This window comes from Oryctolagus cuniculus, chromosome 21, assembly GCF_051225735.1.
Source record: "Oryctolagus cuniculus isolate XC-2025 breed Fujian yellow rabbit chromosome 21, ASM5122573v1, whole genome shotgun sequence".
NCBI lineage: Eukaryota > Metazoa > Chordata > Mammalia > Lagomorpha > Leporidae > Oryctolagus > Oryctolagus cuniculus.
Genome location: NC_142887.1, coordinates 34290691 through 34317466, shown reverse-complemented (window position 1 = coordinate 34317466; position 26776 = coordinate 34290691). Strand labels below are relative to the sequence as shown.

The 26776-nt window shown below is 45.4% G+C and overlaps 2 long non-coding RNA genes across 3 annotated transcripts in view; both read right to left on the bottom strand.

Annotated features, from left to right (window-relative positions):
* The window catches only part of LOC149119920 (uncharacterized), a 39485-nt gene extending 31631 nt beyond the window's left edge, over nucleotides 1-7854 (bottom strand). Inside the window, exon 1 of one of the 2 annotated variants that reach the window (XR_016227183.1) lies at nucleotides 7409-7854. This is a non-coding gene — a long non-coding RNA (uncharacterized LOC149119920). The remainder of the gene's footprint in view (nucleotides 1-7408) is intronic. The other variant, XR_016227182.1, reaches the window with a different exon arrangement.
* Nucleotides 1-26776, bottom strand: part of LOC149119918 (uncharacterized) — a 248561-nt gene that overhangs the window by 55940 nt on the left and 165845 nt on the right. The window lies entirely within an intron of this gene.

Here is a 26776-nt window from a genome sequence, read left to right as displayed (position 1 = left end):
TCATATCCGTCCTAAGTTTCCTATCCGAGCTAGGTTTTCTATCCAAGCTAGGTTTCCTATCCGAGTCACGGCACCATTATGTCGCTCCCCCTCTTCGTGGGGGAACGACACTGAACCCTGCCTAGGCTTCACATCCGAGTCACGGCACCATTATGTCGCTCCCCCTCTTCGTGGAGGAGCAACACAGGACCCTGCGCTGTTCTTTCTGTCTGCTCGGCCCTCCCCGGGTTTGCTGCTGGTTCTTCCCGGGTTGGCTACTATCCCTTCCACCTCCGTGGAAGGGCAGTTCCCCCTGGCCGCATTCCCCACTTCCGCAGGGGAGCGGCACACCGCCGGCCGGTTCTCTCGGGGGCTGCACGGGTTCCCTTAGATGTTCCCCATAGATGTTCCCGGTGCATGCCGTCTCTCTCCTCCTTTATAGTCCTCCTCCGCCAATCCTAACTCGGCTGCCCACACGCCGAGTACGCTGCTCTCCTCCAATCAGGAGCAAGTCCTACAGTTTATTAGTTGAACTGGAGGCAGCTGTGCGGAAGCTGTTTACTTCTCTCCCAACGCCACATTGTGGGAGAGCAGATGCATAGAATAAGTCTTAATTCGAGTAACTTAGTCTAGTCCGGTTGCTCCCCACAGCCAGGAGCCAAGCACTTCCTCCTGGTCTCCCATGCGGATGCAGGGCCCAAGCACTTGGGCCATCCTCCACTGCACTCCCGGGCCACAGCAGAGAGCTGGACTGGAAGAGGAGCAAGCAGGACAGAACCGGCACCCCAACTGGGAGTAGAACCCAGAGTGTCAGCGCTGCAGGCAGAGGATTAGCCTAGTGAGCCGCAGCGCCGGCCCCAATATTGGTTTTTAAAGACTGACTTCCTAGCTCCCCATATACTTACAGTAGGAACAGACATTAACACCAGAGCATATTTCACACAAGTACCATAATTATCGCTACTCCCACGGAAATAAAAGCATTTATTTCACTAGCAACCATATATGGAGGCAGTATCAAAAGAGCCCAGGCACATTATGAACCCTGGATTTCATCTTCCTACTTACAGTCAGAGGTGTTCACAGGAATTGTGCTAGCCAGCTGTTAAGTACTGTTCTTCATGACGCACAGCTCTATTGCATCTTTCCAACAGAAGCTCTATTTGCAATCAAAGGAGGATTCACTCAGATTCCTATCATTTTCAGAATGTACACTCAATTCTACCTGAGCTAAAATTCACTTTGCAGTTATATTTGTAGTTGCAAATATTTTTTCCAAACATTTTCTGGGATTATAGGCAGAAGACAATCTTGATGCATATACAAAATGAAATACCATATCAACAATGGGCTCCTTTATTAACAGCCATGGTAGTCTTAATTTTTGTTATTTGAGAAAGTTTTGCCTCAAAATGAGAAGCGTCCATTCCTGATCTCAACCACGAACCTTGAATGATTTCACATAGTGCCCAATACCATATCATGTACTTGAAGAGATATTTATGTAGAATCCTAAAATAAGGAAGGAACCAAACCCCCTACAACTGATTGGAATCTGGCCATATATCACTGTGACTTTCTCAATAAAGCTGCAAGTAAAAATGTTATACAAATTTGCCAAGGTTAACCCACCTTGAATTCATTTATCTCTTTATGACACACCAATTCCAACTAGACTTTGAGATGCTACATCACTTATTGCAGAACTACTCTATTTCATAATCACACAATAACAATCTCTCTCAATTAATTTAGTTCTTTACATTATTTCAATATATTAATAACTAAAGTTGTCGCTCCCCCACTCGTGGAGGAACGACACCGGATCCTGCGCTGTTCTCTTTGCCCGGCCCTTCCCGGGTTTGCTGCCACTTCACCCGCCCCCCCCCCCCCCGCCTCCACGGAGGGGCAGCACCCCCGCCGCTTTCCCGGCTCCTCCTCCACGGAGGAGCGGTACACCGCCAGCCGGCTCTCAGGGGTTCCTCAGATGTTCCTCCTGCATGTTGTCTCTCTCCTCCTTTATAGTCCTCTTCCACCAATCCCAACTCTGCTACCCACATGCCGAGCACGCTGCTCTCCTCCAATCATGGGCAGGATCAGCTCCTGCAGCTTGTTAGTCGAATTGGTGAGGCAGCTGTGTGGAAGTTGTTTACTCTCTCTCAGCGCCATATGATGGGAGATCAGATGCACAGTTAGTCTTAGCAGTTCCAGTAATTTAGTCTAGTCTCAGTTGCTCCCCACATAAAGTAAACAACACAAGTCCCATAAATGCCCAAGTAGAAACAGCCGAGAACATTTCACCAGTTATTACACTAATCTTAATTTGCCCTTCCATCCTCATGAGCTCTATACATAACAGATAAAATTAACAACCCCTCCCTAACTATGAAATCTGCAGGACATCAGTGTTACTGAAGCTGTGAAGATAAACTCTGCCTCCTGTAATTCCCAAAACAGATTTAAAATCAGAACTATGCTTAAGATAATTGAGTAGTTCTATGTACAGAAATGCCAATCTGGCCGGCGCCGTGGCTCACTAGGCTAATCCTCCGCCTTGCGGCGCCGGCACACTGGGTTCTAGTCCCAGTCGGGGCGCCAGATTCTGTCCCGGTTGCCCCTCTTCCAGGCCAGCTCTCTGCTGTGGCCAGGGAGTGCAGTGGAGGATGGCCCAAGTGCTTGGGTCCTGCACCCCATGGGAGACCAGGATAAGTACCTGGCTCCTGCCTTCGGATCAGTGCAGTGCGCCGGCCGCAGCGGCCATTGGAGGGTGAACCAACAGCAAAAAAGGAAGACCTTTCTCTCTCTCTCACTGTCCACTCTGTCAAAAAAAAATAAAGAAATGCCAATCTGTATACTAATTTCAACCAAGGATGTTTTGCACTCACCAGCCATCCATTATTAAACCTAAAAACAGATGCCATTCCAGTATATTTCAATCAAGGAACCCTCCCATTCACTACATCCAGTCTACTTTAGGGCCGGCATCCCCTAATTTGTGGGTCCAACTGCAACATCATGCCTATTGTACATTCAGTACCACAAAAGCACTTTGAAAATTGATCAATACCTTTGTCATATCATCATTATGTAGCTAGTTAGCATTAATGTTTTAAGTTAAAGATCGAGAATAACCTCCAAAATGAAATGCCACAATTAGATATATCAACATGCTCTCTCCCTATTATCCCAATGATTGTAGGTAGCAATATTCATTTTATTCCAACTGAAGTTCTCCAAATACCTACACCATTAAGTCCACAACAAAAGTGATTGCATCATCATAACATGAAATCCCATTAGGACAAGCAAAACTTATTTGCCCCTTTCATTACCCCAACAATATTAGCCCTTGTAATTCTCAATATCTTATTCCCTAATATTTTATTCCCCTCCCCCAACCTCCTATAGAGCAATCAGTCTCCATTCAACAGTAACTAATGCAACTCATTCTTAAAGACAATACACAACATTAAAGATGAATCAGACCTCTAATACTACTCACTCACTATATTCATTGCTTCAACAAATCTACCAAGACTATTACCTCATTTACACCCAAACCTAGTTATCAATAAATTTAGAAACAGCTATACCACCATGAGCAGGAGCAGACTTTACTGGCTTCTGCCATAAAACAAAAGCATCAACAGTCCACTTACTCCCTCAGGGCACACCAGTCCCACTTATTCCTGTATTAGTCTATTTTTTCAACCCACAATCTTAGCCATCTAGTTAACAGTCAGTATTACAGTGGCCCACTTATTCTTACACCTTCTTGGTTTAGCCACATTAGTCTTAACATTCATTAGCCCCACAACAGCTATAATTACATTTAGGAGTCATGCTCCTCTAACAGTTCTAGAATTCTCTGTGGTTAATTGCCTCGCCCAAGCTTAAGACCTGACGCTAGAAAATCAAAGTTAGGATTCTAACCCAGATCAGCTTACTTTCACAGCTTCTATTTCTAATACTCTGCAAGAACACACTGTAGCTACATATTTCCAGGTGGTTCCAGTTAATCGTTAATATATGTGGTAAGTGAATAAAATTGAAACATCTGAGTTTAAAAATAGTTACCACTGGCATGTAACCAGTCATGCCTATCATTTCTACAGATCTGTACACACCCATTCCTCAAAGCTGTATTATTTATAAGCTCCAGAGATAAGACCCACAACCTTAACAATGAACAGGATATCTGAAACACAGAAATAATTCATCTCTTATTATTGATAGCCTTGCACTAATAGGCATTCCTCTCCTGAATGGCTTCTATTCTAAAGACTCAATCATTCAACCCACAAACACATCCTAAACCACCGCCTGAAGCTTCTTAATCACACGCATTGCCCCCTCCTGACCAGCTGTCCACAGCACTCACAGCAATTTCTATGCATTGTTGACACATCCCTGATTCTCAGCTCCAATTTATTAATAATGACCTGTTCCTAATTAACTCAGTCAGATGCCTTGCAATTGGGAGGGTTTTCTGCAGGCTTCCTCATCTCCCACAATATCACTCCTGTAGCCATCTACCAAATAACTTAACATTTTACACAAAACTATCAGCTCCCATCATAAGCATTTTAGGACCACAGCAATACAACAAATCAACATTCCCAAAAACAAATCTTACTCTCATGCATTCATGTTCTCTAATTATGTGCAGTTCTTCCCGAAAATTATGCACTACCTATCACATTTGAACCTCTCAACAAGCCTAAAATCACTTTTATTGTATATAATCTGACTGGAGAAAGTGACTCCCAAATATTTCCCACTTTCAAATAAAGATTCTAAAAAAATCTGTTGAACAATATTTCTTCTTTCCTAATTTCCCTTGTTAACCACATAAGTAGCCATCTAATTCCCCAGATAATTTCAGTAACAATAAAGATAATAACAATGAAAGACTGAACAACAGAATAATAACCATTTCAGTTAAGGAATGAGCAGAGGACCTGGACAGATAGTTCTTAAAATAAGAAATACAAATAGCCAAAAATATATGAAAACAATGCTCAATATCATTAGCAGTGTGACCCTGTGCCTGGCTGGGAGACTGCCTGCCTAGCTCATGCAGGAGGTTAAGAGGGCGTGGCACACCATGCCTCCCAGGAAGGACCCTATGACCTGACTGCTGGCAGGGGGCAGGAGCCCCAGGCACATTCCCCCCCCCTCACACTTCCTGTTCAAGGGCCTTGTAATTGCCAATCAGGTAAGCAGCTCCCTGGTGTGGCCCAGGCCCATCAGGACCACCTGGGAGTCTACAAAGGCTACATGACTTTCAAGCTGATTGGAGAAGCACAGCTTTACCTTATATCACATCAGCTTTACCCTACAGAATCAGTGTTGCCCTGAATTAGCTACGCCACCTCTGCCTGCCCTTTAAAAGCTTGAGATTGGTTGTCAGTAAACAGACAAGTTCACCGAAACTTGTCTCCGGTGCTTCTTGAAGAATGCTGTCGCTCCATCATCCCAGCACTGCGGGCCTCGCAGGAGAACAAACCAAAACTATCATAAGGGGCCGGCTCTGTGCCATGGCTGCTAAAGCGGCACCGGTTCAACTCCCGGATGCTCCATCTCAGATCCAGCTTTCTGCTAGGGCCTGGGAAAGCATCAAAAGATGGCCCAAGTCCTTGGGCACCTGCACCCGCGTGAAAGTTCAGGAAGAAGCACCTGGCTTTAGATCAGCACAGCTCCGACCTTTGCCGCCATCTGGGGGGTGAACCATCGGATAGAAGACCTCTCTCTCACTGCCTCTCTGTAACCCTTTCAAATAAATACATCTTTCAAAACAACAACAACAGCTATGATAAGATATCACCTCACTCCTGTCAGATGGCTATTATCCAAAAGAGCAACAAATGCTGGCAAGACAATGGAGAAAGGGGAACTCCTACATACCATTAGTGTGAATGTAAATTAGAGCAACCACTGTGGAAAAACACTATAGATATTTCTTTTCTTTTCTTTTTTTTTTTTTTTTTTTTTGGACAGGCAGAGTGGACAGTGAGAGAGACAGAGAGAAAGGTCTTCCTTTTGCCATTGGTTCACCCTCCAATGGCCGCCGCGGCCAGCGCACCATGCTGATCCGAAGGCAGGAGCCAGGTGCTTCTCCTGGTCTCCCAAGGGGTGCAGGGCTCAAGCACTTGGGCCATCCTCCACTGCACTCCCTGGCCACAGCAGAGAGCTGGCCTGGAAGAGGAGCAACCGGGACAGAATCTGGCGCCCTGACAGGGACTAGAACCCAGTGTGCCAGCGCTGCAAGGCGGAGGATTAGCCTAGTGAGCCGTGGCGCCGGCCTTATAGATATTTCTTTAAAAAAAAAACCAGAAATGCATTTGCCATATGATCCAGCAATCCCACAACTGGGTACATACCCAAAAGATATAAGCACACTGTGTGAAAGCCGTGTCCACCATGTTTATAACAGTGTTCACAATAGCCAAAATACCCAATCGACCAAGGTGTCCATCATCAGACAAATGGATAAAGCAAAAGCAGTTGGGCCAACGTTGTAGCATAGTAGAGCAGCGCAGTTGCTGTCTGCAACATCGGCATGCCATATGGGTACTGGTTCAGGTCCCAGGTACTCCACGTTCAGTCTAGAACCTGCTAATGCACCTAGGAAAGCAGCAGAGGATGGCCCAGGCGCTTGGGATCCTGCACCCACATGGGAGAGTCAGGTGAAGGGCCTGGTCCTGATTTTGGACTGGCCCAGTCCTGGGCATTGTGGCCATTTGGGGAGTGAACCAGCAAACAGAAGATCTGTGTTTGTCTGTTTGCCTCTCTCCCCCAGCCCCAACTCTGTATTTCAAATAAATACTTTTTTTTTAAAAAAGACTGCAACTGGAGGACATCATGTTGAGTGAAATAAGCTAAACACAGAAAAATACTGCAAGTTACAGGACCAAGTTACAGGACGCCCTTCAGTAGCCACGCAGTTATACAAACCAACACCGCAAGAACACGCCCTAAATATGAATGCTATTCACCCTAAAAACCATCTCCCAGGACTTAACATGATTCCGCACCCAAAACTTCCCCAACGAGAAACCCAAACCATGAGAAACAGAAGCGTTGCAAGGAAACCTTACACAATACACACACACACACACACGCACACACAATCTTAATGAAAACACAGCGCAGGTCGTAATTCTCACGTGGAATTTAACCATGACCAACGACAAAAAAAAAAAACTCCTCCCTCTATTCCAACTTCAGGAACTCGCCGCCCCGGCAGCACCCGCAGCAGGACACCCAGCAGACCAGCCGCCCCCCGAGCAGCACCGAGTCCCCGACACGCACACTCCCAGCGTCCTGGAGGCTTCCTCCCGGCTCCCACCCCCGGGAGAGCGCCCCGGGCCTCCGGTCACGACCGCCACCCCGCGACGCCCCCTCAGACGCTGACCACAGGACTCACCGGGCCTCAGGGGCAGCGCGGGGATGGCGACGCGACGCGCGGCACCGGGCACCGGGCACCGGGATGTTCTCCAGGCGGGAGGCGGACCCGCCCGGCACCTGGAGCCCTCGTGTCCCTGTGCCGGCCCTTTCTTCCCTCGGGGCTCTCCACAGCGTCTTCCGGTCCTGAAGGTCAAGCCGGGCGCGCTGGACATCCTGCAGGCAACAACCCTCCGCCTCAGAAAATAACCACAGCAACAACAAAGCTGACGCAGCCCCGGACAGAGCTTTTATAGCCCCGCTATTCAAATGCGGGCTCCTGAGAGGTTCACTTCCATTGGGTACTGTGGAAGGCACCAACCAATCAGAAAGGACCGCTTGCGACTGCGCAAAGGCGGCCAGCCCTGGGAGCCGTCCCCAAGCCGCTCCACGGCTGCTGAGCGTCCAGAGGTGGCGCGGGTTGTTCTCTGCGCCTGCGCACTGATGCGGGGCAGCGGGAGCACGGCACCACAGCTCCCTGCCTGAAGAGGGCGCTCCTGCGACCCGGCGGCTGCCGGCCCAGGAAGCCCGAGTGTCCCGCCCCTCCCGGCTGCCCCAGAAGCCGGGCGCTGACAGCAGGGGTGCCTGCAGCCGGCGCCCGGGGAGAAGGGAGCAGCCCCCGCCGCCCGTGACGGCCCTGCCCGCGAGCGCCCTGAGGAGCCGCTGCTGGCAAGGCCGCCTGACCTGGACCCCGCCTGCCCGGGGAGCCCCGGCAGGCAGGTCCCCATCTCTCTCCCAGGTTCCCTGCACCAGGGCTCCGCAAGCACCCTCCCCACCTGACCTCTGTCCTCCCAGGCTCTGTTGGCCTTGCCTTTTGGACTGGACCCTTGCCAGACCCCAGCAGTGGCCTGCAGTCCGCTCACCAGTGCCTCTGCTTGCACGGCCCGTGCCGGGCTGCGGCTACCTCGGTGCAGGCGACTCCCTGTTCAGTGGGGGCCGGGACCCCAGTGCGTGCAAGATCTCTATTTATCCGCCTGTCAGGAGAAAATAAATAATGGAGCATTTGCTAAAGGTAGCGGACAAAACTAAGAAATTTGGAGACGTGAATGGATTGAAAGCCGCTTTTCACAGGCTGAGAGAATGGGGATCCCTGCTCAGGAGGTTTCCCCCGGGCTTGCTGTCTTGTATTTTCCTCACAGCTTTGGAATCAAGATTACCCCGGAATCACGAAATGATATGGGCAGTTTTTGCTTTTATTTATTTTCTGGAACACCTTGTAAAAGATTAGACATTTAGTAGACTTTATTAGCAAAGCTATCTGGCTTAGAGCTCTGGGAGAGATGCTTTGATTACTATTTTCTAGCCATTTAATTGCTTTATTTTTGCATCCAAAATTTCTTCTTTTGCCCAAAATGCCAATACATAATTTCCCAGGAATTTATGCATTGAAGATAGGTTTAGAAATGTATCAAAGGGCCGCAACTGTGGTGTAGCACATAAAGCCGCCGCCTGTGGTGCCAGCATCCCATATGGGCGCTGGTTTGAGTCCCAGCTGCTCTACATCAGATCCAGCTCTCTGCTGTGGCCTGGGAAAGCAGTAGAGGATGCCCAAGTCTTCAGGCCCTACACCCAGGTGGGAGACCCAGAGGAAGCTCCTGGCTCCTGGCTTTGGATCAGCACAGCTCCAGCTGTTGTGGCTGTTTGGAGAGTGAACCAGCGGGTGGAAGACTTTTCTCTCTCTGTCTCTCTCTGCCTCTGCCTCTCTCTGTAACTCTGCCTTTCAAATAAATAAATAAATAAATCTTTTTTTTAAAAAAAGAAATGTATCAATACACATGTATTCATAATATTTAAAAGTAATTTCTAAAAGATTCTTTGCTTTTGCTCCCTGCTTTCTGTTTGGTATTTTAAGCATCTCATTTTTCTCCCATTCTCTTAGAAGATGTCTACCTCATCAGTCTCGAAAGAACCAGGTCTTGGTTTCCTGACCATCTGTACTTGTTCACTGTGCACTTTGCTGATCTCTATCACTATCCCCACCCCTGCCACCGCCCCGTCCAGCCTTAGGTTCATTAATGTGTCGGAGGCTTGGCCCGCACTGTGGCATGTTTGGGAGGTAGGACCTTTAAGAGGCGAGGCCCAGTAGGAAGTCCCGAGGTCAGATGGGGGCACTACTCTCAGAAGGGACTGTGAAGCTCCATCTTGTTCTGGCTCCCACTGTTGAGATGTGATCCCTTCTTCCACAACCCATGTGCCGTGGAGCCCTCACCAGAGTCAGGTTATGCTGTTTGGGCTTTTAGCCTCCAAACCTGTGAGCTAAATAAACCTGCTTACTTCATACAGTTAGTTTGCCTTGGGCATTTCATTACAGTAACAGAAGCTGACTAATCGTCTTTATTATTTTATTTCTCCTTATATATCTGTCTTCTTGTTAATCTTTTTTGGTCTACTGCTCTTTATGCAATTTCTGGATTTCAATGTTTAGCGTATTACAGCTAACTTTTCACAACTCCCAAAATGTACATTTAATGTACTGTTTGCAATATGCCCTAAAAGTTGACACGCAGGGGCCGGCTCTGTGGCATAGCATGTAATGCCACCACCTGCAGTGTGAGCATCCCATATAGGCGCTGGTTTGAGACCCAGCTGCTCCACTTCCCATCCAGCTCTCTGCTATGGCCTGGGAAAGCAGTAGAAGATGGCCCAAGTCCTTGGGCCCCTGCACCCGCGTGGGAGACCTGGAAGAACCTCCTGGATCCTGGCTTCAGATCAGAGCAACTCTGGCTGCTGTGGCCAATTGGAGAGTGAACCAGAGGATGGAAGACTTTCTCTCTCTCTCTCTCTCTCTCACTCTCTCTCTCTCCCCCCTTCTCTCTCTGTGTAGCTCTGACTTTCAAATAAATGCATCTTTTTTTAAAAAAAAGTTGACACGCAGTGTTTTCATTGCCATCCAGTTCTAAATGTGATCTTTTGATTTTCCAGTCCCCAAGCTACTTAATAACATGCTACTTAATTTTCAGATTCAAGCGATTTTAGAAACTGTTCTTTAGCTTTTACTTTCTAATTTTCATTAGTCTGAACAGTGTTTGGTATCTACCCACTGATTAGTAATCTAAAACCTCTTTTATAGCCTAATTATGGCCAATTTTTTAAAATGTAAATGTGCTTGAAAGGAATGTTAATATTTCTTTTGCTTGGTATAGAAAATTTTATACAACTAAGATACACAAATTGATATCACTGTATAACCTAGCCTGTTAGTTGCACCGCTTGGATTCTGGAGGGCTCTGACTTTTCTGTCATGGTTGCTTCCAGAGGGAGTACTGACATCTCTGACTACAGCTAATGTTGTTACATGTGGATGTCCAAGCTGGCACCGTGAGAAAAGACAAAGAAGCTAAAGGCTCAAGGAGAGAAACAAAGATTCAGCTTTTCTTTATTCATAGATGATATACTATGTAAATTAAAATTTATATAAAGTTCTTAGTATTTTTTCTTTTTTTAAGAGGCAGAGTGAACAGTGAGAGAGAAACTAGAGCAAGGTCTTCCATTTTGCTGTTGGTTCACTCTCCAATGGCTGCTGTGGCTGGCGCGCTGTGGCCAGCGCACCATGCTGATCCGAAGGCAGGAGCCAGGTGCTTCTCCTGGTCTCCCAAGGGGTGCAGGGCCTAAGCACTTGGGCCATCTTTCACTGCACACCCAGGCCACAGCAGAGAGCTGGACTGGAAGAGAGGCAACCGGGAAAGAATCCGGTGCCCCAACCGGGACTAGAACACAGGGAGCTGGTGCCGCAGGCAGAGGATTAGCCTATTGAGCCGCGGCGCCGGCCTAAAGTTTTTAGTATTAATGCTAGTATCTAGGTAGCTGACAAAAGAAGAAATTTAAATTTGCGTTCCTGGCACTGTGGTGCAGTGGGTTAACGCCCTGGTCTGAAGCGCCGTTATCCCATATGGGCGCCAGTTTGAAACCCAGCTGCTCCACTTCCCATCCCACTCTCTGCTATTGCCTGGGAAAGCAGTAGAAGATGGCCCAAGACCTTGGGTCCCTGCACCCATGTGGGAGACCCAGAAGAAGCTTCTGGCTCCTGGCTTCAGATCAGCACAGCTCTAGCTATTGCAGCCATTGGGGAGTGAACCGCTGGATGGAAGACCTCTGTCTCTGCCTTTCCTCTCTCTGTGTAACTCTTTCAAATAAATAAATAAATCTTTAAAGAATTTGCATTTCTGAACATAAATGATAAAGAATTAGGACATGTGGGGCAGAGCCAAGATGGCGGAATAGTGAGGGCGCACACCAATAGTCCGGGAAAATTTAGTTTAATAGAAGGGGAGTTACGGTAGCCTCAGAAAAAAGAACCAGGAAAACATTGCAGAGGAAACTCTTCTGGATCGAGTGGCTGTGAATCGGAGGACCTACTGGGAGAACAAGGTCGCCCACCGTGCGGAAGCCAAGCCGAGGGACCGAGCCTCGGAAGCCGCAGGGTCTGCGCGCCAGTGCTCGAAGGGGAGTGCATGCCACACAGACAACAGCGGGGAGACTTGGGACGTCCAGGGCTCTGAGTCCACACATTGGCGCTGGAAGGGGAGGTGAGCTCAATAACCCGAGACATTAGTGGGGAAACGGGGGTCAGAATCTAGAGGGGGGCCGGAAAGTGCAGGAAACTCACTACCTGAAAGAAGGGAAAAAAAAAAAGCTTGGGGGTTTCTCTTTCCCCTAACCATGCAAAGGTTGCAAGGCTGCAACGCTTGAAGAATTTGCAAGAGACAAAGAGCAGGCCCCCTCTCTGGATTTACGTATCAACGGGGGAGAGCTAAGGAACTGAGTCACTACAATTCAGTAGCCTAGGCAACCCAGTGGGAGTCCAGAGGAGCCTAAACAGACTCTGTGGGTAGAAGCCAGAGACTGGAAGCTAAATACCATCAATTCTGCACAGCCGTGCCATGCGGTGTTACTTACCCCCTGAATAAATAAAATAAATAAATAAATAAATAAATAAATAAATAAATAAATTGAGATTTACCACGCATAACCTGAGGGTGTCACATTTGCACACCCTTAACCAGGATGAACTAAGCAGAGCTCTCAGGCCGCACCCATCTCAAGCCTCCAAGGCTCCTCCAACAGCAGGCAGTCCACTTAACACGGACATAGTATAAAATTAAAAAAAAAAACGCACAGTGACGAAAGAAGAATTAACTATGCCAAGTAACAAACACAGAAATCGAGGGAACAAGATCAACGATGACACTATGATGCCTCCAAATAAACAAAACACCCCAAACCAAGATTATGAAGATGATGAGATAAAAGAAATGCAAGATACGGATTTCAAAAAATTTATGATAAGAACATTTAGAAGTTTTCAAAAGCAAATCCTTGAACTACAGAAATCCTTATTGGACAAGATTGAAAATCTCTCTCGTGAAAATGAAATTTTAAGGAAGAATCAAAATGAAACGCAGAAACTAGTAGAGCAGGAAAGTGTGATAGTGAAGAGAAATCAAAATGAAATGAAGAGCTCAATAGATCAAATGACAAACACATTAGAAAGCCTTAAAAACAGAATGGGTGAAGCAGAAGAGAGAATATCGGACTTAGAAGATAGAGCACAGGAAAACATACAGTCAAACCAAAGAAAAGAAGAGGAAATTAGAAATCTAAAAAATATTGTTGGGAATCTACAGGATACTATTAAAAAAAAAACCAACATTCGAGTTCTAGGAGTTCCTGAAGGCATGGAGAGAGAGAAAGGATTAGAAGGCCTTTTTAGTGAGATACTAGCAGAGAACTTTCCAGGTTTAGAGAAGGACAGAGACATCCTAGTACAGGAAGCTCGTAGAAGCCCCAGTAAACAAGACCAAAAGAGATCCTCACCACGACACGTGGTAATTAAACTTACCACAGTGAAACATAAAGAAAAGATCCTAAAATGTGCAAGAGAGAAACGTCAGATTACTCTCAGAGGATCTCCAATCAGACTCACAGCAGACTTCTCATCAGAAACACTACAGGCTAGGAGGGAATGGCGAACATAGCACAGGTGCTAAGAGAGAAAAATTGCCAGCCCAGAATATTATATCCTGCCAAGCTCTCATTTGTGAATGAAGGTGAAATAAAGACCTTTCACAGCAAACAGAAATTGAAAGAGTTTGCCGCCACTCATCCGGCCCTGCAAGATACTTAAAGATGTGCTACACTCAGAAACACAGAAACACGGCCATCAATATGAAACAAGGGAAAGGAAGAACACCTACCAGTAAAAGAGCATGGGAAGCTCAAAGCATATACTCGAAAATATTTCCGGGAAAATGGCAGGGCAAATTCACTATGTATCAATAGTCACATTAAACATTAATGGTCTGAATTCTTCAGTTAAAAGACACCGTTTGGCTGACTGGCTCAAAGAACAAAACCCAACTATTTGTTGCCTACAAGAAACACATCTCTCTAACAAAGAGGCATGCAGACTGAAAGTGAAAGGTTGGAAAAAGATATTCCATGCCAACAGAAACCAAAAAAATCAGGTGTAGCCATATTAATATCAGACAAAATAAACTTTAATATAAAAACTGTTAAGAGAGACAAAGAGGGACACTATATAATGATTAAGGGTTCAATTCAACAGGAAGATGTAACTATTATAAATGTATATGCACCTAATTACAGGGCACCAGTCTATTTAAAAGATATGTTAAGGGACTTAAAGGGAGATTTAGATTCCAATACAATAGTACTGGGGGACTTCAATACTCCACTCTCAGAAATAGACAGATCATCCTGACAGAAGATCAACAAGGAAACAGCAGATTTAATTGACACTATTGCCCAAATGGATCTAACAGATATCTACAGAACTTTCAACCCTACATCTACAGACTTCACATTCTTCTCAGCAGTGCATGGAACCTTCTCTAGGATTGACCACATACTAGGCCATAAAGCAAGTCTCAGCAAATTTAAAAGAATTAGAATCATACCATGCAGCTTCTCAGACCACAGTGGAATGAAGCTGGTGATTAACAACTCAGGAAACCCTAGAAAGTATGCAAACACATGGAGACTGAACAACATGCTCCTGAATGAACACTGGGTCATTCAAGAAATCAAAAGAGAAATCAAAAACTTTCTGGAAGTAAATGAAGACAAGAACACAACATATCAAAACTTATGGGATACAGCAAAAGCAGTATTCAGAGGCAAGTTTATAGCAATAGGTGGCCGGCGCCGTGGCTCACTGGGCTAATCCTCCGCTTTGCGGCGCCGGCACACCGGGTTCTAGTCCCGGTCAGGGCGCCGGATTCTGTCCCGGTTGCCCCTCTTCCAGGCCAGCCCTCTGCTGTGGCCAGGGAGTGCAGTGGAGGATGGCCCAGGTGCTTGGGCCCTGCACCCCATGGGAGACCAGGAAAAGCACCTGGCTCCTGGCTCCTGCCATCGGATCAGCGCGGTGCGCCGGCCGCAGCGCGCCGGCCGCGGTGGCCATTGGAGGGTGAACCAACGGCAAAGGAAGACCTTTCTCTCTGTCTCTCTCTCTCACTGTCCACTCTGCCTGTCAAAAAAATAAATAAAAATAATAATAATAATAAATAAACAATATAGCAATAGGTGCCTATATTAAGAAATTGGAAAGGTACCAAATAAATGAGCTTTCAGCGCATCTCAAGGACCTAGAAAAACTGCAGCAAACCAAACCCAAATCTAGTAGGAGAAGAGAAATAATTAAAACCAGAGAAGAAATTAACAGGATTGTATCCAAAAAAACACTACAAAAAATCAGCCAAGCGAGAAGCTGGATTTTGAAAATATAAACAAAATTGACACCCCATTGGCCCAACTCACTAAAAAAAGAAGAGAAATGACGCAAATCAATAAAATCAGAGATGAAAAAGGAAACGTAACAACAGACACCACAGAAATAAAAAGAATCATCAGAAATTACTACAAGGACCTGTATGCCTGCAAACAGGAAAACCTATCAGAAATGGATAGATTCCTGGACACATGCAATCTACCAAAAGTGAACCATGAAGACATAGAAAACCTAAATAGACCCATAACTGAAACAGAAATTGAAACAGTAATTAAGGTCCTCCCAACAAAGAAAAGCCCAGGACCAGATGGATTCACTGCTGAATTCTACCAGACATTTAAAGAAGAACTAATCCCATTTCTTCTCAAACTATTCAGAACAATCGAAAAAGAGGGAATCCTCCCAAATTCTTTCTATGAAGCCAGCATCACCTTAATCCCTAAGCCAGAGAAAGATGCAGCACTGAAAGAAAATTACAGACCAATATCCCTGATGAACATAGACGCAAAAATCCTCAATAAAATTCTGGCCAATAGAGTACAACAACACATCAGAAAGATCATCCACCCAGACCAAGTGGGATTCATCCCTGGTATGCAGGGATGGTTCAACATTCGCAAATCAATCAATGTGATTCACCACATTAACAGACTGCAAAAGAAAAACCATATGATTATCTCAATAGATGCAGGGAAAGCATTTGATAAAATTCAACAGCCTTTCATAATGAAAACTCTAAGCAAATTGGGTATAGAAGGAACATTCCTCAATATAATCAAAGCAATTTATGAAAAACCCACGGCCAGCATCCTATTGAATGGGGAAAAGTTGGAAGCATTTCCACTGAAATCTGGCACCAGGCAGGGATGCCCACTCTCACCACTGCTATTTAACATAGTTCTGGAAGTTTTAGTCAGAGCCATCAGGCAAGAAAAAGAAATTAAAGGGATACAAATTGAGAAGGAAGAAGTCAAACTATCCCTCTTTGCAGACGATATGATTCTTTACTTAGAGGATCCAAAGAACTCTACTAAGAGACTATTGGAACTCATAGAGGAGTTTGGCAAAGTGGCAGGATATAAAATCAATGCACAAAAATCAACAGCCTTTGTATACACAAGCAATGCCATGACTGAGAAAGAACTGCTAAGATCAATCCCATTCACAATAGCTACAAAAACAATCAAATACCTTGGAATAAACTTAACCAAGGACGTTAAAGATCTCTACGATGAGAATTACAAAATCTTAAAGAAAGAAATAGAAGAGGATACCAAGAAATGGAAAAATCTTCCATGCTCATGGATTGGAAGAATCAACATCATCAAAATGTCCATTCTCCCGAAAGCAATTTATAGATTCAATGCAATCCCAATCAAGATACCAAATACATTCTTCTCAGATCTGGAAAAAATGATGCTGAAATTCATATGGAGGCACAAGAGACCTCGAATAGCTAAAGCAATCTTGTACAACAAAAACAAAGCCGGAGGCATCACAATACCAGATTTCAGGACATACTACAGGGCAGTTGTAATCAAAACAGCATGGTACTGGTATAGAAACAGATGGATAGACCAATGGAACAGAATTGAAACACCAGAAATCAACCCAAACATCTACAGCCAACTTATATTTGATCAAGGATCTCAAACCAATTCCTGGAGCAAGGACAGTCTATTCAATAAATGGTGCTGGCTTACTCCTCATGTAGGATCTCTGTCCTCAATATGCTGTACACTGAGGCTTAATGCTATAACGAGTACTCAAACAGTATATTTCACTTTGTGTTTCTATGGGGGTGCAAACGATTGAAATCTTTACTTAATGTACACTAAACTGATCTTCTGTAAAAAAAAAAAAAAAGAAATTATCAATTCCCAACTTGACTCTCACTAGGATTAAACATGACAATAGGTCTGATCTGATTTCATCATCATTTAAAAAAATCATCTATTATTTTTCACTTTATGTTTCTGTGTGGGAGCAAACTGTTGAAATCCTTACTTGATGTATACTAAGCTGATCTTCTGTATATTAAGATAATCGAAAATGAATCTTGATGTGAATGGAAGGGGAGAGGGAGTGGGAAAGGGGAGGGTTGTGGGTGGGAGGGACGGTATGGGGGGGAAGCCATTGTAACCCATGAGTCGTACTTTTGAAATTTATATTCATTAAATAAAAGATAAAAAAATGGTGCTGGGAAAACTGGATTTCCACGTGCAGAATCATGAAGCAAGACCCCTACCTTACACCTTATACAAAAATCCACTCAACGTGGATTGAAGACCTAAATCTACGTCCTGACACCATCAAGTTATTAGAGAACATTGGAGAAACCCTTCAAGATATTGGCACAGGCAAAGAATTTCTGGAAAAGACCCGGGAGGCACAGGTAGTCAAAGCCAAAATCAACTATTGGGATTGCATCAAATTGAGAAGTTTCTGTACTGCAAAAGAAACAGTCAGGAGAGTGAAGAGGCAACCGACAGAATGGGAAAAAATATTTGCAAACTATGCAACAGATAAAGGGTTAATAACCAGAATCTACAAAGAGATCAAGAAACTCCACAAAAACAAAACCAACAACCCACTTAAGAGATGGGCCAAGGACCTCAATAGACATTTTTCAAAAGAGGAAATCCAAATGGCCAACAGGCACATGAAAGAATGTTCAAGGTCACTAGCAATCAGGGAAATGCAAATCAAAACCACAATGAGGTTTCACCTCACCCCGGTTAGAATGGCTCACATACAGAAATCTACCAACAACAGATGCTGGCGAGGATGTGGGGAAAAAGGGACACTAACCCACTGTTGGTGGGAAGGCAAACTGGTCAAGCCACTATAGAAGTCAGTCTAGAGATTCCTCAGAAACCTGAAGATAACCCTACCATTCAACCCAGCCATCCCACTCCTTGGAATTTACCCAAAGGAGTTTAAATTGACAAACAAAAAAGCGGTCTGCACCCTAATGTTTATTGCAGCACAATTCACAATAGCCAAGACCTGGAACCAACCTAAATGCCCATCAACGGTAGACTGGATAAAGAAATTATGGGATATGTATTCTTTAGAATACTATACCGCAGTAAGAAACAATGAAATCCAGTCATTTGCAACAAAATGGAGGAATCTGGAACACATCATGCTGAGTGAAGTAAGCCAGTCCCAAAGGGACAAATACCATATGTTCTCCCTGATTGGTGACAACTGACTGAACACCAAAAAGGAAACCTGTTGAAGTGAAATGGACACTATGAGAAATGGTGACTTGATCAGCATAGCCCTGACTGTTAATGAACAACTTAATACATTATCCCTCTTAATATTTTTTTTGTCTGTTCTACTTAATATGACTGGTTTAATTCTGTAATTATCACACAGTTATTCTTAAGTGTTGAAAATTAACTGAAATGTGATCCCTGGTAAACATAAGAGTGGGAATAAGAGAGGGAAGAGATGTATAATTTGGGACATGCTCAAGCTGATTTGCCCCAAATGGTAGAGTTAGAAACATACCAGGGGATTCCAATTCAATCCCATCAAGGTGGCATGTACCAATGCCATCTCACTATTCCAAGTGATCAATTTCAGTTCACAATTGATCATAATGAAAGGACTAAGAGTCAAAGGGAGCACATAAACAAGTCTAGTATCTGCTAACACCAACCGATAGAATAAATAAAGGGGAGAGTGATCCAACATGGGAAGTGAGATACTCAGCAGACTCATAGAATGGCAGATGTCCTAAACAGCACTCTGGCCTCAGAATCAACTCTAAAGGCATTCCAATCTGGCTGAAAAGCCCATGAGAGTATTTCAGGCATGGAAAGCCAAGACACTCTGGCAAAAAGATCTCTGTGAGTGAGATCCCAGTGGAAAGAACAGGTCTTCAAAGAAGGAGGTACCTTCCTCTGAAGGGAGGAGAGAACCTCCACTTTGACTATGACCTTGTCTAAACAAGATAAGAATCAGAGAACTCAGAGGGTTTCCATAGCCTTGGAAACTCATGACTGGAGCATAGGGAGATTACTGATGCCATAAACAGGAGTGTCAATTTGTAAAGTCAACAACAGGAGTCACTGTGCACTTACTCCTCATGTAGGATCTCTGTCCTTAATGTGCTGTACATTGAGGCTTAATGCTATAACGAGTACTCAAACAGTATATTTCACTTTGTGTTTCTATGGGGGTGCAAACTGTTGAAATCTTTACTTAATACATACTAAACTGATCTTCTGTAAAAAAAAAATTATCAATTCCCAACTTGACTCTCACTGGGATTAAACATGACAATAGGTCTGATCTGATTTCATCATCATTTTAAAAAAATCATCTATTATTTTTCACTTTATGTTTCTGTGTGGGAGCAAACTGTTGAAATCCTTACTTAATGTATGCTAGGCTGATTTTCTGTATGTTAAGATAATTGAAAATGGATCTTGATGTGAATGGAAGGGGAGAGGGAGTGGGAGGTGGGAGGGTTGTGGGTGGGAGGGACGGTATGGGGGGGAAGCCATTGTAATCCATAAGTTGTACTTTGGAAATTCATGTTCATTAAATAAAAGTTAAAAAAAAAAGAAAAAGAAAATTAACTGAAATGTGATCCCTGGTAAACATAAGAGTGGGAATAAGAGAGGGAAGAGATGTATAATTTGGGACATGCTCAAGCTGATTTGCCCCAAATGGTAGAGTTAGAAACATACCAGGGGATTCCAATTCAATCCCATCAAGGTGGCATGTACCAATGCCATCTCACTATTCCAAGTGATCAATTTCAGTTCACAATTGATCATAATGAAAGGACTAAGAGTCAAAGGGAGCACATAAACAAGTCTAGTACCTGCTAACACTAACCAATAGAATAAATAAAGGGGAGAGTGATCCAACATGGGAAGTGAGATACTCAGCAGACTCATAGAATGGCAGATGTCCTAAATAGCACTCTGTCCTCAGAATCAGCCCTAAAGGCATTCCGATCTGGCTGAAAAGCCCATGAGAGTATTTCAGGCATGGAAAGCCAAGACACTCTGGCAAAAAGATCTCTGTGAGTGAGATCCCAGTGGAAAGAACAGGTCTTCAAAGAAGGAGGTACCTTCCTCTGAAGGGAGGAGAGAACCTCCACTTTGACTATGACCTTGTTTAAACAAGATAAGAGTCGGAGAACTCAAAAGGCTTCCATAGCCTTGGAAACTCATGACTGGAGCATAGGGAGATTACTGATGCCATAAACAGGAGTGTCAATTTGTAAAGTCAACAACAGGAGTCACTGTGCACTTACTCCTCATGTAGGATCTCTGTCCTTAATGTGCTGTACATTGAGGCTTAATGCTATAACGAGTACTCAAACAGTATATTTCACTTTGTGTTTCTATGGTGGTGCAAACTGTTGAAATCTTTACTTATTGTATACTAAACTGATCTTGTATAAGAAAAAATAAATTATCAATTCCCAACTTGACTCTCACTGGGATTAAACATGACAATAGGTCTGATCTGATTTCATCATCATTTAAAAAAATCATCTATTATTTTTCACTTTATGTTTCTGTGTGGGAGCAAACTGTTGAAATCCTTACTTGATGTATACTAAGCTGATCTTCTGTATATTAAGATAATCGAAAATGAATCTTGATGTGAATGGAAGGGGAGAGGGAGTGGGAAAGGGGAGGGTTGTGGGTGGGAGGGACGGTATGGGGGGGAAGCCATTGTAATCCATAAGTTGTACTTTGGAAATTCATATTCATTAAATAAAAGTTAAAAAAAGAATTAGGACATGTCATTTAGAAGCATTACTTATCAGAAGAACCAAGCATATAAGGTCACTAGGGGTCAGACAGGTGGAACAGAGATCACACCCAAGAATGGAGTATCAGGGACTGTGATGGTGAACCCTGGAAATCACACCCGTGAACTCACTGCTGACTTTGTTCTGGTAGCCATACACAACAGAGGGGCTACCATCCTGAAATGAGGTCTTGAGGTGGACACTCAGGCTGCTGGGTAGGTGCTATCAGAACACGTGCATCCATGTGGAGTGCCTGGGTTTGAGTCCCAGCCCCACTCCTGCTCATGTGCACTCTGGGAGCAGCAGGTGATGGCTCAGGTGGGTGGGTTCCCATCACCCATGCGGGAGACCTGGATTGAGTTCCTGCCTCCCAGTTCTGTGTGGCCCAGCCCTGGCCATCTGTGGGCATCTGGGGATGGGCAGAGAACCAGCAGATAGATGGGAGCACTTTTTATTTTATCTGTCTGTCTCTGCCTCTCCAATAAAAATTTTAAAAATCCCTAAAAAGGAAAATGTTTATAGTTGTTTACTGACATGAAAAGATGTTTGAAACATGTTTACGAGTAAAAAGAAAACCAAGAGATGTCAGAGAACAGCAGCAGCATAATTCTGGTTATGTAAAATAATGCATACATGCCTATTTGCTTTATGCACTAAAAGGCTTCTGGCAGCAGGTTCACTAAGATACTGTGTATCACTTTCTGATGGGATTTTGGTGATTTCATGTTTGAACTTTTCTCTATAGTGTGACTCTCTGCCAGTGAGGATGTGGCATTTTTATTCTCAGGTAATGGCTATGTGCTGGTTCCTTTTTTTTTTTAAGATTTTTTCTATTTATTTGACAGGTAGAGTTACAGTGAGAGAGAGAGAGAGAGAGAGAGAGAGAGAGAGAGAGAGGTCTTCCTTCCATTGGTTCACTCCCCAAACAGCTGCAGTGGCCAGAGCTATGCTGATCTGAAGCCAGGAGCCAGGTGCTTCCCCCTGGTCTCCCACATGGGTGCAGGGCCCAAGCATCTGGGCCATCCTCCACTGCCTTCCCAGGCCACAGACAGAGCTGTACTGGAAGAGGAGCAGCTGGGACAGAACCCGGCGCCCATATGGGATGCCGGCACCGCAGGTGGAGGATTAACCTACTGACCTACGGTGCCGGCCCCTATGTGCTGGTTCTTAACTGGAGTACTGGTCACATAGATGCCTCATCATCATTCTTCTGATATACATTTCACTATAATGAAATTTTAAAAGAATGTATCACTGTTACAAGCAGAGCAAAAAAAAAAGCCACTTTTCATTTCCAACAAAATTATGCTTTTTAGACAATGATAGGAAAAAATTCAAGAGTTGATATGTTGTAGATGGGGCTGTGGAAGAAACAGTTTAATTTGTATTTATTTATTTTCATTTTATTTGAAAGGGAAAGAGACAAATGCAGGGAGAGAGAGAGAGAGAGAGAGAGAGAGAGAGAGAGAGAGAGAGAGATATCTTCCATCCACTGATTCACTCCCTAAGTTATTTGCAATGGCTGAAGCCAGGAGCTGGGAACTCAGTCCAGGTCTCCCACGTGGCTGGCAGCAGCCCAGCTGCTTGCGCCTTCATCTGCTGCTTCCCAGGCTGCACGTGAGCAGGAAGCTGGGATCAGAAGTGGAGCCGACACTCAAACCCAGGCACTCCAATACGGGATGCAGACATCCCAAGAACCACTGTGTCAAACAACCACCCTGAAAATCGCATTTCCATGGAACTTCTTACACTGCTATTTGGGCAATAAATACAAATTGGTCGGGGAAATCTGACCACGGAGTGGACAGGTCCACAGTTCCTTCTATCTGCAGACTGTGCTGGGGCCTGGAATGTCAGGCACACCCCCAAGACCCCATGAGCAGTGGTTTTAGTGACAAGGCCTCTAATTACCTGATCCGCACTCCAGAAGTAGAAGGTGAGGGAAGAGACACCGAAGAGGAGTCCTGGCCAGGGGATGTCCCCAGAGACGGGATCACGGAAAATGTGGAAAGCATCCGGGCGAGGGAGGTAGCACTCTGGCTTGGCAGTCCAGTTGCCATCACTGATGACACTGGGGATGGCATCAAAGTACTTATTCAGCAGCAGATAAAGATCACACTCGTCAGCTCCTTAAACAGAGTGTTCACATACGACTGAAGAACTGAGATGGCAAAACCAGACTCACTGGGATTGGTTGTGTCTCATCCATAAAGTACATCAGGGTGACACAGTCCAGGCCTTATGTGCTAAGAGGAACAGGCCTTGGTGTTTGTGCGCCCAGCAACCTCTCTCTGCCTGCTTCTGGTCGCAGAATCTCTCTTTCCAGTTGGATCCCATTCTGGGTAGTCTGGGGGGATCCAGTCAAACTGCCTCCCACTCCAGTCCAGCACGGGACTCAGGCCTGGCCCACATTCCCTGTGTGCTGGGCAAAAACTGAAATAGTGTGGGGAGCAACTGAGACTAGACTAAATTACTGGAATTAAGACTTATTCTATGCATCTGCTCTCCCACAATATGGCACTGGGGAGGAGTAAACTTCTACACAGCTGCCTCTCGCCAATTTGAACTGCAGGAGCTGATCCTGCTCCTGATTGGAGGAGAGCAGCGTGCTCGGCATGTGGGTAGCAGAATTGGGATTGGTGGAAGAGGACTATAAAGCAGGAGAGAGACAACATGCACCAGGAACATCTGGAGGAACACCTGAGGAACATCTGAGCAGCCCCCTAGAGAGCTGGCCGGCGGTGTGCCGCTCCTCTGCGGAAGCGGGGAAAGCGGCGGAGGGTGCCGCCCCTCCATGGAGGTGGAGGGGCCGCCAGCTAACCCGGGACGGCGTCGTTCCTCCGCGGGTGAGGGGCCGGCAGCTAACCCAGAAAGGGCTGGGCAGAAAGAACAGTGCAGGGTCTGGTGTCATTCCTCCACAAATGGGGGAGCGACAATATAGGAGGACTGGACGTGAGATCCAGGCTGGGCAAATCAGAATTTGCTCCAGGATTCTTCTGCTGGAGGGACTGAGAATGACTGCTTCCCTCCACCAGGCTCTCTGGGGCCATGATAATTTGAAGCTCTTACATATACTTGGTTCATTCAGAACCCTGTTTTTTTAAAAATTTATTTGAAAGACAGAGTTACAGAGAGAGGTAGAGACAGAGAGAGGGGTCTTCCATCCACTGGTTCACTCAACAGATGGCTGCAACGGCCGGAGCTGTGCTGATCCGAATGCAGGAGCCAGGAGCTTCCTCTGGGTCTCCCACGTGGGTGCAGGGGCCCAAGGACTTGGGCCATCTTCTACTGCTTTTCCAGGCCACAGCAGAGAGCTGGATTGGAAGAGGAGCATCCAGGACTAGAATTGGCGCCCATATGGGATGCTGGTGCTTCAGGCCAGGGCTTTGACCTGCTGTGCTACGGTGCCGGCCCCTCATTCAGAACCCTGGATCTAGTTATGCCTGAACGTAGTGTGCTCTTGGCCTTTTCAGCTATGTGAACCAAGGAAGTACATGTTTGCCTACACTAGGTTGGAACTACCACCACAAATTAGTTCAAGAATCTTGACTATGACATGAATGAATTTCATGCAATGCCAACAAGATATTTACAAAACTTCATTGTTGAAATTTTCCTCAAGTCTATGGCATTTATTCCCCAATATCCTAAGTGGTACAAATTTTTATCATTAAAGGAAAAATTTTTTTTCCTGAAAGGCACTAGAGTGCCTGTTCAACTAAACAAATAACCAAATTTTATTTGGCATATTAAACCATATTCCTTTGAAATAGCCTTGATAATTGAAACAGGTTTAGGGTCATTTGCAGCCATGACTAGTCAATGACAGGATACTGAGTAACTAAAAACTAATAAAGACATTTCATGGCATTTATAAAAATAAAATCCATATGGATTTTTTTTAAAGGTGAAACATAAAACTACTAAGTTATTAGAAGAAAATGGGAAAGTCTTTATGAACTTTGATTAAGGAATACATACTTTTGATTTTAAACAAATGTTTGTTTTTTGTTCATTTAAAAAGCAGAAAGAGAGAGAGAGAGAGAGAAAGAGAGAAAGAGAGATCTTTCATCTGTTGGTTCATTCCCCAAATGCCTTCAGCCAGAGTTCCACCCAAGTCTTCCATGTGGATGGCAGGGCCCCAAGTGCCTGAGCCATCAGCAGCAGCCTGGGAGGGTACAGACTAGCAGGAAGCTAGACCTGGAAGTGGACTCAACTCCAGGCACTCCATTATGGGATACAGGCATCTGAAGTGGCATTTAAACTACTGTCCCCAAACCTACCCTGTGGTCTCCACTTCCAGTCAACACTATACTAAGGTCCTAGCCAGTGTAATAAGGCAAGAAAAGCAACAATTTTAGTCTAGGAAGGAAGGAAACAAAAGTGTAACATCTTGACCTGGGTACTGGGTACCAGAGTGGTTTTACTTTGATCTTTTATTAGTCTTTGCACTCTGATTTGTGTACTTTACAGTTAAAAAGTTTATTAAAATATAAAAACAGAAAAATGAAGCAGATCTCTACTCAGTGACACAGAAAAGCTGCCAGTAATATAGTATCAGTAGGAGAATAACTGGATGTAAAACTTTTTTTATTTAAAGATTTATTCATTTATTTGAAAGGCAGAGTTACAGAGAGGCAGAGAGAGAGAGAGAGAGAGAGAGAGAGAGAGAGAGAGAGAGTCTCCATCTGCTGGTTCACTCCCCAAATGACTGCAGTGGCTGGAGTTGTGCAGATCCAAAGCCAGGAGCCAGGAGCTTCTTCTGGGTCTCCCATGCGGGTGCAGGGTCCCAAGCACTTGGGCCATCTTCTGCTGCTTTCCCAGGCCACAGCAGAGAGCTGTATCAGAAGTAGAGCAGCTGGGACTTGAATTGGAACCCATAAGGGATGCCAGCACTGCAGGCAATGGCTTTACCTGCTACTCCATGGCGCTGGTGGCGTAGCTGGTAAGGCCACCACCTGCAGCACCGGCATCCTATGTAGGGTTCCTGTTTGAGTCCCTGATGCTCGACTTCCAATCCAGCTCTCTGCTGTGGCCTGAGAAAGCAGTGGAGGATGGCCCAAGTCCTTGGGCCCCTGCACCCATGTGGGGACCTGGAAGAAGCTCCTGTTTCTTGACCGAATCAGCCCAGCTCCGGCTATAGCGGCCATCTGGGGAATGAACCAGCGGATGGAAGACCTCTCTCTCTCTCTCTGCCTCTGCCTCTCTGTAACTCTGCCTCTCAAATATCTATTCTTTTCTCTCCCCAAATCAAAGTGGTTTAACAGAAGGTAGAAACGGGCCGGGCACCCACGACTCTGGCTGTGTGCAGGCAGCTGCAGGTCTCACCGCGGGCACCGCCTCAGAAGCCAGCGCTGCGCCCGCACAGCATGAACAGACACCTGTGCCACTCCACAGCCGTGCAGTCTGCTCTTTAAAAAATCAGTGGTATGCAGTTTGCTCACTCTCAAGTCTCAAGAAAAAAAAAAATGAAAGGTCACTTTTTTCTCTTTAAACACCGGTGTGTAGCGAGAACTCGTGGATAGAAACACGCCCGCCTAAAAACTCAGCAGATTCTGACTTCAGGGTGGCAGGCCCCCATTGGGGCTGGGCCAGTGGCCTCCTTCACGGTGGGGGTCTCAGCACCCCAGCCCAACGAGGGGCTCAGAGCTGAGGCTCCAGAGGGAGGGGTTGGCCCCGTGTCGCCCTGCTAGTGGCAGAGCTGGGCATCACCCTGAGCCATGGCCAAATGGCCGCCTGAGGCCCCAGCCACTGGCTCTACGGCCGCCAGCCGTACCCAGGCGCGCAGTCGTGGCTCCATTTGAGATGTGTCC